Below are 13,792 nucleotides of genomic sequence, written 5' to 3' on the forward strand. Positions count from 1 at the left end.
GGTACTGGGGGGCCCGGAGCGCAGAGAAAGGCCCCGCCCACACTATTTGGCCCCGCCCACTCATGACATGCAGCTGTGCTGCTTTTCTTCTCAGCCAACTCTTCTTCCGCAATCTCCGCCCCTCCCCCCTCCCCCTGGCCAATCAGCACAAGGCAACTCTGTTGAGGCAGCTGCTGATTGGCCAGTGTGCGCAAGGGAGGCGGGAGAATCAGTTTGCCGTCGGCCGTCGCCAGTGTGGCTGTGCCTGAGGAGACGAAGAAGCACCCTGTGAGTGTGATCTGTCCCTGACCTGAACGGTTCGTCCTGAAACTGAAGGCTGCCATGTCACTGCCTGCCTGGCTGCCTGAGACGAGTGAGACTTAGAGCAGACTCTGTCAGCACTGCAGAGACTAGGTATGATAATGTCATATTGTCAGACACTGACAGCCTGACAGGCCAGGCATCAAGAGAGAGGAGGGGTGGGGAGGGGGACAGCCAGGACAGGGTGGGACATGCTTCAATCCCACTCCAGTGAGTCCTGTTTTCCTCTATGAGCTCCAAAATGCCCATGGGGGAGAAGTAGGAAGAAAGCACACTGTCCTGAGATTTTTTGGGGGCATTAGGGGTTGGGGGGGCTCATAGAGGACAGTGTGCTTTCCTCCTACACCTACACCTACTCCTTCCTACCCCCCCCCCCCCCCCCCGGGGCATTTTGGAGGGCATTAGGCGGGGTTGGATGGATATTAACCCCTCTAACTGTTTGCTGTTAATGCTGAGTGTGCACATAGCCACCAAATGATATTTCACCAACCAGCCAAACCCCCCCCCCCCCCCCCACACACACAAACACATGCACATATGTGCACACTCAGCATCAGCAGCAAGGAGTTAAAGGGGTTTGGGGTAAGAGAAGTGATGACAAAATGGCGCAGGTAGCAAAGGGGTTAAGATGTGAGGGATAACTTACGTCCGGCTTTAGCACAGTGGACAGAGGCAGGAGGAGTGATGTGTATGCGCTCCTGCCCTGCACTCGCTCAGTTGTATATGCATACATATTGTCCATTGTCCTGTGCCCACTCTGCTAAAGCCTGGCAAGTGACATGGCCCATCTGTGTCCACTGTCCTGTGCCCACTCTGGCAAGCCTGGCAAGTGACACGCCCATTGTATGAAAAAATAATAATATATTCCCCATATGGCAAAAATCCTTATTGGAAAATACATGTACATTTTATACGTTACTGCAACAAAGTTGGTTAATAATAAAATAAAAATGTTTATCCCTAACAGTTTCTGTAGGTCATGTATAAATTTATTTAATGGGGGTGTGGCACGGGAGGAGCCAGGTCAGGAAGTGGGAGGGGCCATGGTGGGTAGTGGGCGTGGTTAAGGGCCCCAATTCAGATTTTTGCTATGGGGCCCAGTGATTTCTATGTACGCCCCTGGCTGAATATAAATGTCAGGCCTATTTTTTAGGCGCTGTGTGACAGGTATACCTTTAATCACAGAATTAGACTTGTATCTGCACTGTAGCGTGAGTGTTAAGTTTTTCAGAATGACACTATCAGCACCTTGAATCTAATATACCCTTTTTGGGATAGATTTAAAGTAGGCCTGATATAGCAGAAACTACAAATTTTGAGAATGGCAAATTTGGGAATTGTTTTTCAACCCAGAACAAAAACTGTGCTTTTACGGTCACTACAAATAATTTGACCAGCTAAAACAGTACTGATTTGGAGGAATATAAATGTCAGGCCTATTTTTTAGGCGCTGTGTGACAGATATTCCTTTAATCACAGAATTAGACTTGTATCTGCACTGTAGCGTGTGTGTTACGTTTTTCAGATTGACACTATCAGCACCTTGAATCTAATATACCCTTTTTGGGATAGATTTAAAGTAGGCCTGATATAGCAGAAACTACAAATTTTGAGAATGGCACATTTGGGAATTGTTTTTCAACCCAGAACAAAAACTGTGCTTTTACGGTCACTACAAATAATTTGACCAGCTAAAACAGTACTGATTTGGAGGAATATAAATGTCAGGCCTATTTTTTAGGCGCTGTGTGACAGATATACCTTTAATTACAGAATTAGACTTGTATCTGCACTGTAGCGTGTGTGTTAAGTTTTTCAGATTGACACTATCAGCACCTTGAATCTAATATACCCTTTTTGGGATAGATTTAAAGTAGGCCTGATATAGCAGAAACTACTAATTTTGAGAATGGCAAATTTGGGAATTGTTTTTCAACCCAGAACAAAAACTGTGCTTTTACGGTCACTACAAATAATTTGACCAGCTAAAACAGTACTGATTTGGAGGAATATAAATGTCAGGCCTATTTTTTAGGCGCTGGGTGACAGGCTCAACTTGCCCCTGATGTAGTATATGGCCAAAAAATAACCACACTATTGATGGTTAAATGCACTTGGGTGACACAGGCTCAGCCTGCACCTGATGTAGTATATGGCCAAAAAATAACCACACTATTGATGGTTAAATGCACTTGATGAAAGCTTGACCCTGAAGTAGTATATGGCCAAAAAATAACCACACTATTGATGGTTAAATGCACTTGGGTGACACAGGCTCAGCCTGCACCTGATGTAGGATATAGCAAAAAATAACCACACTATTGATGGTTAAATGCACTTGGTGGTAGCTTGTGCTGGCGCACCACAAGCCACAAAATGGCCGCCGATCACCCCAGAAAAAAGTGATATAAAAACGCTCTGGGCAGCCTAAAAAAAGTGAGCAATTCAATATCAGCACTTCAATGATCCACAGCTGGAGATCGATCACTGTATTAAGTCTTTTGGAGGAGTTAATCTGCCTAATCTCGCCCTAACGTCGCAGCAGCAACCTCTCCCTACGCTTGTATCAGCAGAGTGAAGTGCAGCGCTACATGACCCAAGCTTATATAGAGGCTGGGTCACATGCTGCACTGGCCAATCACAGCCATGCCAATAGTAGGCAAGGCTGTGATGGCCTCTTGGGGCAAGTAGTATGACGCTTGTTGATTGGCTGCTTTGCAGCCTTTCAAAAAGCGCCAAGAAAGCGCCGAACACCGAACCCGAAACCGGACTTTTACGAAAATGTTCGGGTTCGGGTCCGTGTCACGGACACCCCAAAATTCAGTTCGGGTTCGCTCATCCCTATTAGTGAGCACTTCTCCTTTGTCAAGATAATCCATCCCACTTCACAGGTGTAGCATATCAAGGTGCTGATTAGACAGCATGAATATTGCACAGGTGTGCCTTAGACTGCCTAAAACTAAAGGCCACTCTGAAATGTGCACAGTTTTGCCTCACTGGGGGGAAGGGGGTCGGTCAGAAAACCGGTCAATATCTGGTGTCGCCACTATTTGCCTCACGCAGTGCAATACATCTCCGTCATAGAGTTGATCAGGTTGTTGATCGTGGCCTGTGGAATGTTGGTCCACTCTTCAATAGCTGTGCGAACATGCTGTTATATACGCCGATCCAGAGCATCCCAAACATGCTCAATGGGTGACATGTCCGGCGAGTATGCTGGCCATGCAAGAACTGGGATGTTTTCCGCTTCCAGGAATTGTGTACAGATCCTTGCACTATGGGGCCGTGCATTATCATGCTGCAACATGAGGTGATGGTCGTGGATGAATGGCACAACAATGGGCCTCAGGATCTCGTCACGTATTTCTGTGCATTTAAAATGCCATCAATAAAATTCACCTGTGTTCGTTGTCCATAACATACATCTGCCTATACCATAACCCCACCACCACCATGGGCCACTCGATCCACAATGTTGACGTCAGCAAACCGCTTACCCACACGATGCCACACATGCTGTCTGCCATTGGCCCTGAACAGTGAAAACCGGGACTCATCCGTGAACATAACGCCTCTCCAACGTTCCAGACTCCATCAAATGTGAGCATTTTCCCACTCAAGTCGGTTACGACCTGCAGTCAGGTCCAGACCCCGATGAGGACGATGAGCATGCAGATGAGCTTCCCTGAGATGGTTTCAGACAGTTTGTGCAGAAATTCTTTGGTTATGCAAACTGATTGTTGCTGCAGCTGTCCGGGTGGCTGGTCTCAGATGATCATGGAGGTGAACATGCTGGATGTGGACGTCCTGGGCTGGTGTGGTTACACGTGGTCTGCGGTTGTTAGGCTGGTTGGATATACTGCCAAATTCTCTGAAACACCTTTGGAGACGGTTTATGGTAGATAAATGAACATTAATTGCACGGGCAACAGCTCTGGTAGACATTCCTGCAATCAGCATGCCAATTGCACGCTCCCTCAAATGTTGCAAAAGAGTAAGAGGTAGGACAGCTGTCACGAGTAGAGTCACGGGAATCAAGATAGAGCGGAGGTGCACCCACTAAACTGCCACCCGGTCCCCTGTCCCTGCCTACTTGCACCACCCGCCCTAGGTGACAGAGCGCAACTGGGCGACAGTCCCTAACCTACTAAGTGCAAGCAGAGAGAAAGAGACAGCAGGGAAGAGGACAGCCACTGAGAAGTTACAATAAGTGGACAAGAGGTAGAACAAAAACGTAAGGCGAGGCTGGTCAACTAGCCGAGGTCAGTCCAGGAGGTCATGTCAGAACAAGGGAAGAGGCAAAGACAAATCCGTAAACAAGCCGAGGTCAAAATCCGAGAGTTAGCGTCAATGTACAAGGAGCAGGCAGAAGAGGTGTCAAGAGGCGGATCGAGGTTCAATTCCAGAGGTAGCTAAATAACAATAAAGTACACAGCCTATAGGACGAAAATCACAGGCAACCTGTAGCCAGCAGGCCGCCTGTATTTATAGTGGGGAGTGAAGGTCATGTGACGTGGCCAGCGTCACATGACCTACAGACAGACAAGTCGAGCACCGAGTGATCAGCTCGGCGCTCAAGGCAGACCTAGGAGCAGGGAGGCTCCCAGCTAGCAAAGCTGCCCTGGGAACGAGGCCAAACACAGATCCTCGCTCCCGAAGCTAAGCAGCAGGTCCGCGGCTGATGGGAGACCGAGTGCGCCTTCGGCGTCCTGTTACAGTACCCCCCCTTTTACGAGGGGGCACCGGACCCAAGAATTGTGGACGAGGTTTCTCAGGGTGTTCCCGGTGAAATATAGTAATTAACCTGGAAGCATGCATCCTAGACATAGGTATCCAGGACCTCTCCTCAGGTCCAAAACCTTTCCAGTGGACCAGGTATTGAAAGGAATTTCTAATCTTTCTGACATCTATTATTTTAGAAATAATGAATTCCTCCTGACCCTCAACCTCCACAGGTGGAGGAGGTTTTTTTAACCGGAACCACTGGTGACACATATTTCTTAAGTAACGACTTATGGAACACACCATGTATACGGAGGGAGTCGGGTAGCTTAAGTCTAAAAGATACAAGGTTAATAAGCTCAATAATATTGTATGGTCCAATGAAACGCGGAGAGAATTTCTTATAACATTGTTTCAAATCAAGATTTTTAGTCGACAACCACACCTTATCGCCGAGTACAAAATGTACCCCCTTGGAACGTCTCTTATTGGCATGTTTACACTGGGTTTCCTGGGCCTTTTCCAGGTTCAATTGAACCTGTGCCCAGACTGTGCACAGTCTAGAGGTAAAAGAATCTGCCTGCGGGTTGAGTGAGGATACAGAGGGATTAGAACTAAAGCGAAGATGTAAACCACTGTTACAAAAAAAAGGAGACACCCCCATGGAAGAATTAACCCGATTGTTGATGGCAAATTCTGCCAACGGGAGGTATCTCACCCATAGGAGTTGATTATGTGATACATAGCACCTTAGAAAAAATTCCACTGCCTGATTTAACCGTTCCGTCTGCCCATTGGTCTGTGGATGGAAAGCAGACGAAAAGGACAAAGAGATGTCGCATCTTATACAAAAAGCCCTCCAAAAGCTAGAAAAAAACTGAACGCCTCTATCAGAGACGATATTCTCAGGGACACCATGCAGACGTACCATATGTTCAATGAACAAGGATGCTAAGGTCTTTGCATCAGGGAGCTTACTTAAAGGAACAAAGTGCACCATCTTGCAAAAACGGTCAACCACTACCCAGACCACTGACTTCCCCTCAGAGAGGGGCAGATCAGAAATAAAATCCATGGAGATGTGAGACCATGGCTTACAAGGAATGGGTAGTGGTTGTAGTTCACCAGCAGGATGTGTTCTTGGGGTCTTAGACCGGGCACAAACATCGCAAGCTAAAACATAAGACCGTACATCTTTAGACAAAGTCGGCCACCAGAAAGACCTCAGCAGCAATTCCTTAGTGGCAGCAATACCTGGATGACCACACAGCACGGAGTCATGACATTGACCCAATAATTGAACACAAAAGCATTCAGGAACAAATAACTTATCTGCCGGTGTTTGTGGAGGAGCAAGTTGCTGAGCCTGTTGAATCTCAGAGGAAAGATCCGCAGAAACTGCTGCCACAAAGACTCTTGTCGGCAAGATGGGTTCCGGGGAGGTATCAGGAGGTTGGACGGCATTAAAACTCCGGGATAAGGCATCTGCCTTAACATTTTTACTTCCTGGTCTGAAAGTAACAGAAAAGTTAAAACAAGTAAAAAACAGAGCCCATCTGGCTTGTCTAGGATTAAGGTGTTTGGCCACCTCAAGAAACACTAAGGCCCCTTTCACACGGACGAGATTTCCGCGCGGGTGCAATGCATGAGGTGAACGCATTGCACCCGCACTGAATCCGGACCCATTCATTTCTATGGGGCTGTGCACATGAGCGGTGATTTTCACGCATCACTTGTGCATTGCGTGAAAATCGCAGCATTCACCTCTTTGTGCGTTTTTTACGTAACGCAGGCCCCATAGAAATGAATGGGGTTGCGTGAAAATCGCAAGCATCCGCAAGCAAGTGCTGATGCGGTGCAATTTTCACGCACGGTTACTAGGAGACAATCGGGATGGGGACCCGATCATTATTATTTCCCCTTATAACATGGTTATAAGGGAAAATAATAGCATTCTGAATACAGAATGCATAGTACAGAAGGGCTGGAGGGGTTAAAAATAAATAAAAAATTATTTAACTCCCCTTAATCCACTTGTTTGCGCAGACGGCATCTCTTCTGTCTTCTTTTGTGAGGAATAGGACCTTTGATGGCGTCACTACGTTCATCACATGGTCCGTCACATGATCCACCACCATGGTGATGAGCGTAGTGACGTCATCAAAGGTCCTATTCCTCACAAAAGAAGACAGAAGAGATGCCGGCTGCGCGAAGAAGTGGATTAAGGTGAGTTAAATTATTATTATTATTTTTTTAACCCCTCCAGCCCTTCTGTACTATGCATTCCGTATTCAGAATGCAATTATTTTCCCTTATAACCATGTTATAAGGGGAAAAAATACAATCTACACTACAACTAACCCAAACCTGAACTTCTGTGAAGAAGTTCGGGTCTGGGTACCACAGTCGGTTCTCTATCACGCGCGTGCAAAACACATTGCACCCGCGCGATAAAAACTGAACATCGGAACGTAATTGCAGTCAAAACTGATTGCAATTGCGTACCTACTCGCGCGGGTTTGCCGCAATGCACCGGGACGCATCCGGACCTAATCCGGACACACTCGTCTGCAAGGGGCCTAAGTTCTTATGATCAGTGAGAACAGTAATACGGTGTCTAGCCCCTTCTAAAAAATGGCTCCATTCCTCAAATGCCCATTTTATGGCCAGTAACTCGCAGTTTCCAATATCATAATTTCTCTCCGAAGGAGAGAACTTGCGAGAGAAGAAGGCGCATGGCCTTAAATTAGTGAGGTTAGAGGACCCCTGTGAGAGGACGGCCCCCACACCATCCTCTGAGGCATCAACCTCCACCACAAAAGGTTCCTCGGTATCGGGCTGAACCAAGACTGGAGCCATTTGGAAACAATTTTTTAGGGTATCAAAGGCTCGACAGGCCTCCGACGACCAGTTAACCAGATCCGAACCTTTTTTAGTTGGATCCGTGAGGGGTTTGGTAATAACAGAAAAATTCTTTATGAATTTACGGTAAAAATTTGCCAATCCTAAAAAACGTTGGAGTGCCTTTAAGGAGGATGGTCTTACGCAGTCTTGGATAGCCTGAACCTTACTGGGATCCATTTTACATGAATGAGGAGTAAGAATATAGCCAAGATAGGGGATCTCTTGAACTCCAAATACACATTTCTCTAATTTAATAGACAAATGGTTCTCCCTGAGGATTTTAAGAACCAATCTGATGTGAGACACATGAGAATCCCAGTCAGGTGAAAAGACAAGAATATCATTGAGATAAACAATCATAACTTTGCCAATAAGTTCTCTAAAAATATCATTCATGAAATTCTGAAACACAGCTGGGGCATTGCAAAGACCGAATGGCATAACCAGATACTCAATGTGTCCCTCTGGAGTATTAAAAGCAGTTTTCCACTCATCTCCCTCCTTAATATGAACTAGGTTATAAGCTCCTCTCAAATCTAATTTAGAAAACCAAGAAGCACCCAAAATCTGGTTAAACAAATCAGGAATCAACGGGATAGAATACTAATTCCTAATAGTAATTTTATTCAAATTTCTGTAGTCAATGCAGGGCCTGAGACCATCGTCTTTCTTTTTAACGAAAAAGAATCCTGCTCCCAGGGGAGAGGTGGAGGGCCTAATATGTCCCTTCTTGAGACTCTCCTGGATGTAGTCTTTCATGGACTTGCGCTCAGGACCGGACAGATTATAAATCAGTCCTTTAGGAAATTTGGACTCAGGTATCAAGTCAATAACACAGTCATAAGACCTATGGGGAGGGAGAGTGTCTGTCTCAGTGGTGGAAAAAACATCAAAATAATCAGCAATAAAATGAGGAATATCTGATGAGACCCCACCTTGAACTACGGTTAAGCAAGAATTACAGTTAGGCCCCCATCTCTCTAACTCGCCCGAACTCCAGTTAAAGACCGGATTGTGTTGCTGAAGCCAGGGCATACCAAGGACTACCTGAACTGGAAGATTCTCTAAAACAAATGTAACATCCCAGAGTTATGTTACAAAACTCTTTTACCCCGCTAAAACCTGTTAAGTGTATCTGCATTGTCATCCTGTGTAATTTAACATCACATCCTCACTAGTGTGCATTCAAATCCTTGTAAAGTATATATTGCTGTAATTTTCCATGTACACCAGCAAGTGGCAGCAATGTATTACCAGGGACTTAGCTCAGTTTAGTGTTTCTAGACTGGAATAGTTTATTCCAGTTTAGTCCCCTCTTTGAGCAGATTGGGTTCGACAACACATCCTGCCTCATGGGTGGGGAAGGAAGTTAGTGTTAGTGTGCCAGCCACCCCTGCTAGGGAAAGGCTGTGCAAGTAGGAGCTCCCAGTTCTAGGGATCCAAGCCAGAATTATGTCTCAGCTGAGACAAAAGATCATCATCCCCAGTCTGAGCCCTTCAGCCTCAGCTGGTAGAAAGCAAGCAGTCACCTCCAGTATTCCAGGAAGAACCATACCCTGTGAGCACAACTGTGAGTACCGTCCAGAGACCAGGAGAAGCTAAATTCCTTCCCAGCTAGTCAGTCCCCAATACAGCAGAAGATAGTGCAGAAGATAGTAATTCCTGCCATATTAGAGAGCCACAAACAGACAACTTATCCTGCAGAGAGCTCCAGGCACATTATAGAAGCAGAAGACAGATCCCTGCCACATATTGCCAATACCTGCTGGGACCCAAGACTATTGCTGTATCTCACTTGGATGAAAGCTGCATATAGTAAAGACAAGTTTGAACTTTATTCCAAGTCTGGATCTCAATTATTGCTACAAATCCCTCAATTACTCCTACTAGCAGAACAGTCATTTTATTGCAAGTGAGCCAGGATCCAGGAGTCCAGCCGTACCAAGGTAGGAGACACCGCTGACACTATTGCCATTACCACACAGAGACATTACACCACTCTGGCATTCCTAACCTGGTACATGAGTTGCAACATCTTAAAGGGCCCTGTGACTGTACCCTGCGCACGCTGCAATTGGCGTCACGAACAAAACTATTAACTATCATTTACACCTGACCCAGTCATTGCATATTATAGCGTCAGAGTGCATTATTCCAATCCGGCTTACTGCATATTTTGGCGTCACTGGAACAGGATCAAGCTGTGTGCCAACAGAACCGGATCCAATTGTGTGCTTAACTGGATCAAATTGCATGTTTCACAGTACTGCAAGACCTACAGATTGTGCAAAAACCCTGAAAATTGACTTTATTGCCTTGTTGCTGTGCCAGAAAGCGCTAAAACGTGCGCCCCAGCACTCAAAGGGTTAGTTCGCCATATTCGCAAAATGGCGCTTCTTCTTCATGCCCAGAAGGGGGAAAACACAGGAACGCCCTCTCATGAGCGCGAAGATGCCGAATACGCCCCCCTAGAAACGGGAAATCTAAAGCCTGCCCACCAAGAACTTTGCATTGTGAGCCAAGGGAGTGCAGACTCCTCCCTCTGGGCTCCACCCTCACTTCCTGAAAGCACCCCGACAGAGGAAGCAAGAAAGATGGTCACCAACCCAGAAAACAATATGGCTGCCGGACTCAAGCCCACTTCCTCGGAGGCGACGACTCTGACTAACAAGGCCCCGGAGAGGACAACTACACTTGAACCCTCACTGCCTGGCCCAGTGACCGAAGCATCGGCACCGGAACAAGCCACGACTATGTCACCCATCGCAGTGACCATCGCACAGCAGGATGAGGCACCGGAACCGGCCACCCAGCCGCAACCTCAGGTAGTAACCAGCCCGTTCCCTGAGGCCCCGTCCAGCCCGCAGCTGCTCATACACCACGCCCGGTGGTCCCGGAACAGGTCACCAGGCCCGAGGAGGTCCCCATAGTGATCCCTGAACTCCCTGCAGCCTCAACTCTACAGGTGGGGCAAATAAATAACTTAGTAATGACTTTCAGTCCCAGAGTACAGGGGCACGTCTTACCTAGAGAGGTCCGTAAGGTGTCCTTCATCACGCCGGTTGGCACAACAGAGGCAGCCAAAGCATCCACTCCGCTGCCCAGGGAGAGCACTCCTTCCCTGCCGTCACCACCACTGGCGATACCTTTGCCAGAGCCACTACAGCCAGGAGTTTCCGAGGTACAGCAGCACACCGCAGCTTTGACCAGCCTCACTACCCAGACAGTACCAGAAACCACCACAAGAGGTCAGTGGAGCTCCATCACAGCAGCCAGCCTGAACTACAAGATGCAGGAGAGCCCTCTTGTGTTCCTTAACAGTTCCTGCAGTGATGAAGAGGTCACCTGGCAGGATGATCTTGCCAAATGGAAAGCCCGCAGGGGGAGTAAATTACAGGACTTTCTAAAAAGAGCCGAAGAACGGAAAAAGATACAGAGGATGTTTAGTGATGAAGCCTCCAAGTCTTCTTCTCAGCCGCCTGCTGAAGACAGCACACCTGATATGACTCTATCAGAACCAGCACCGAATCTGGAGATCTTTGCTATGAAAGACCAAGGGTCCGTCCTTTATTGCTGTCCAGAGAACCTGTCACCTACAAGGAAAAACCAAGGCTTACAGAGGATTTTCCAGAGAAAGGTGATCCTGCAATTCCAAGTTTTGCCACAGAAAGCCACCAGGAGATTGCAGACAAAGCTTCTGCTGGAGTTACAGCTGCCGAGAGCACCAGACAGTATAAAGAAGAACTTTTGCGTCCTCAAATATGGGACCCAGGAGGATGTTTTCCAGACTTTTCTGTGAGGAAAACTACCCACTTTGGAAATTACCCACTACCTTGTGTGGCTTACAATTAACTCTATTGTTGCCCATTGAATTACAAGTGACTTTTGTTTATTTTCAGAGGATTACAAGTGATTTATGGACTTATTATTCCTGTCCACAGTCAAGCACTTCAAAATAAAAGGACTCAAGTCATATTTGAGAATATTGATCGCACTGGTATTTGCATAATGTTTTTGCACTAATTTTATTACCAGTTTACAGGTTATGCAACGTTTAAGATAACATGCCCATTGTGTGTATTCTCTTCTAGGTGCCGCAATGTGACCTTCCTATTTGTGATGATTGCACTTAACATTACACTTAACCAAAAATGTAGCAACTTACTCAAGTATGCCTTATTTTACAGCTCTTATTCTCTCATTCCTTTATACGAACTGCCTTTATATGGATGCTTAAAACTAATGGCCTACTCTTAGTGCACAGGTAGGACCAAGTGGTAAGTCCTGGCAGGTCCAGTAACTACACGGATAACCAATAAGGCAGGGGAGCGAGGAAAGGAAAATGCAGCGGCACTACATGCAAACACCTATGTCTCAAATCGTCCGTGTCAAACCCAGGGGGGGGGGGCAGCCGTAATCAGGTACACAGCAGAGGATGGTGCTCAGCGTAGTAAAGCGGTAAATATGCGGAAGTTGAGAAAGAGACGCGGCACTCACCGAACTGTTTCGTGCTGGTAGCTGTTTATTTCTGGTGGAGCATCATGCGCAAGCAGGGGGGGTGGGATGGCCACAGTGTGCGTCGGCGGCGACGGCCGTTTCGCGCTGGAGTAGCGCTTCTTCTGGCCGGAAGAAGGGCTACTCCAGCGCGAAACGGCCGTCGCCGCCGACGCACACTGTGGCCATCCCGCCCCCCCTGCTTGCGCATGATGCTCCACCAGAAATAAACAGCTACCAGCACGAAACAGTTCGGTGAGTGCCGCGTCTCTTTCTCAACTTCCGCACTACACGGATAACCCCGCTGCTTCGGGAATGGTTAGTAGTCATAGACCCCTCCTTCCCGCTTGTTATATGTTCAGGATTGCTCCCATCCTGAGGTGTTTTACTTCCAGGAGTTCCATGGGATTATACTACCCTCCTCCTGTGACATTGCCAGAAGTGCATGGAGACGCTAAATACCTCCCCTTCTGAGCCTTTGCTTAAGGTATGGTGCCTCAAACCTTAGAGCCACAATTTAGCTACCCCTTAGTCACCATAGTGATCGTGCTATAAGCCATATTTTTCAGACTTTGGTGCAGGGAAGGGAATACAGGATAATGCCACCCTTTCATTTGTGGGCCTCTCATTACACCATGGTGGGATTACGGAGTAAAGACCCCCCCATGCTTTCTTTGGTGTTCGTGGCCAGAACACTTCAAAGTCAGTCAGTAATGTTTGCTTAGTGCAGTATTTGGTTCACTGGTTATACCGAGAGAGGGAAACTGTGAATTGGAAACCCTACTCATGCGGGCAGAAACCTTGGGATAGCCGTTATATGTTTTGTCTTTGTACGTCTTTATATGTAATACATGCAGCACTTTGTACTTATTTGGGTACCCCAGAGCTGGTTCCTCTCCCTCCTAAGCATAAACCGAGGGCGGCTTAACTCGAAGTAAGGGGGAATGTAACATCCCAGAGTTATGTTACGAAACTCTTTTACCCCGCTACAACCTGTTAAGTGTATCTGCATTTTCATCCTGTGTAATTTAACATCACATCCTCACTAATGTGCATTTAAATCCTTGTAAAATATATATTGCTGTAATTTTCCATGTACACCAGCAGGTGATAGCAATGTATTACCAGGGACTTAGTTCAGTTTAGTGTTTCTAAACTGGAATAGTTTATTCCAGTTTAGTCCCCCTCTTTGAGCAGAGTGGGCTCGCCCACATCCTGCCTCGTGAGTGGGGAAGAAAGTTAGTGTTAGTGTGCCAGCCACCCCGGCTAGGGGAAGGCTGTGCAAGTAGGAGCTCCCAGTTCTAGGGATCCAAGCCAGAATCTTGTCTTGGCTGAGACAAAAGATCATCATCCCCAGTCTGAGGCTTCAGCC

Source organism: Bufo bufo, chromosome 6 (genome assembly GCF_905171765.1).
Source record: "Bufo bufo chromosome 6, aBufBuf1.1, whole genome shotgun sequence".
In the NCBI taxonomy this organism is placed as follows: Eukaryota; Metazoa; Chordata; class Amphibia; order Anura; family Bufonidae; genus Bufo; species Bufo bufo.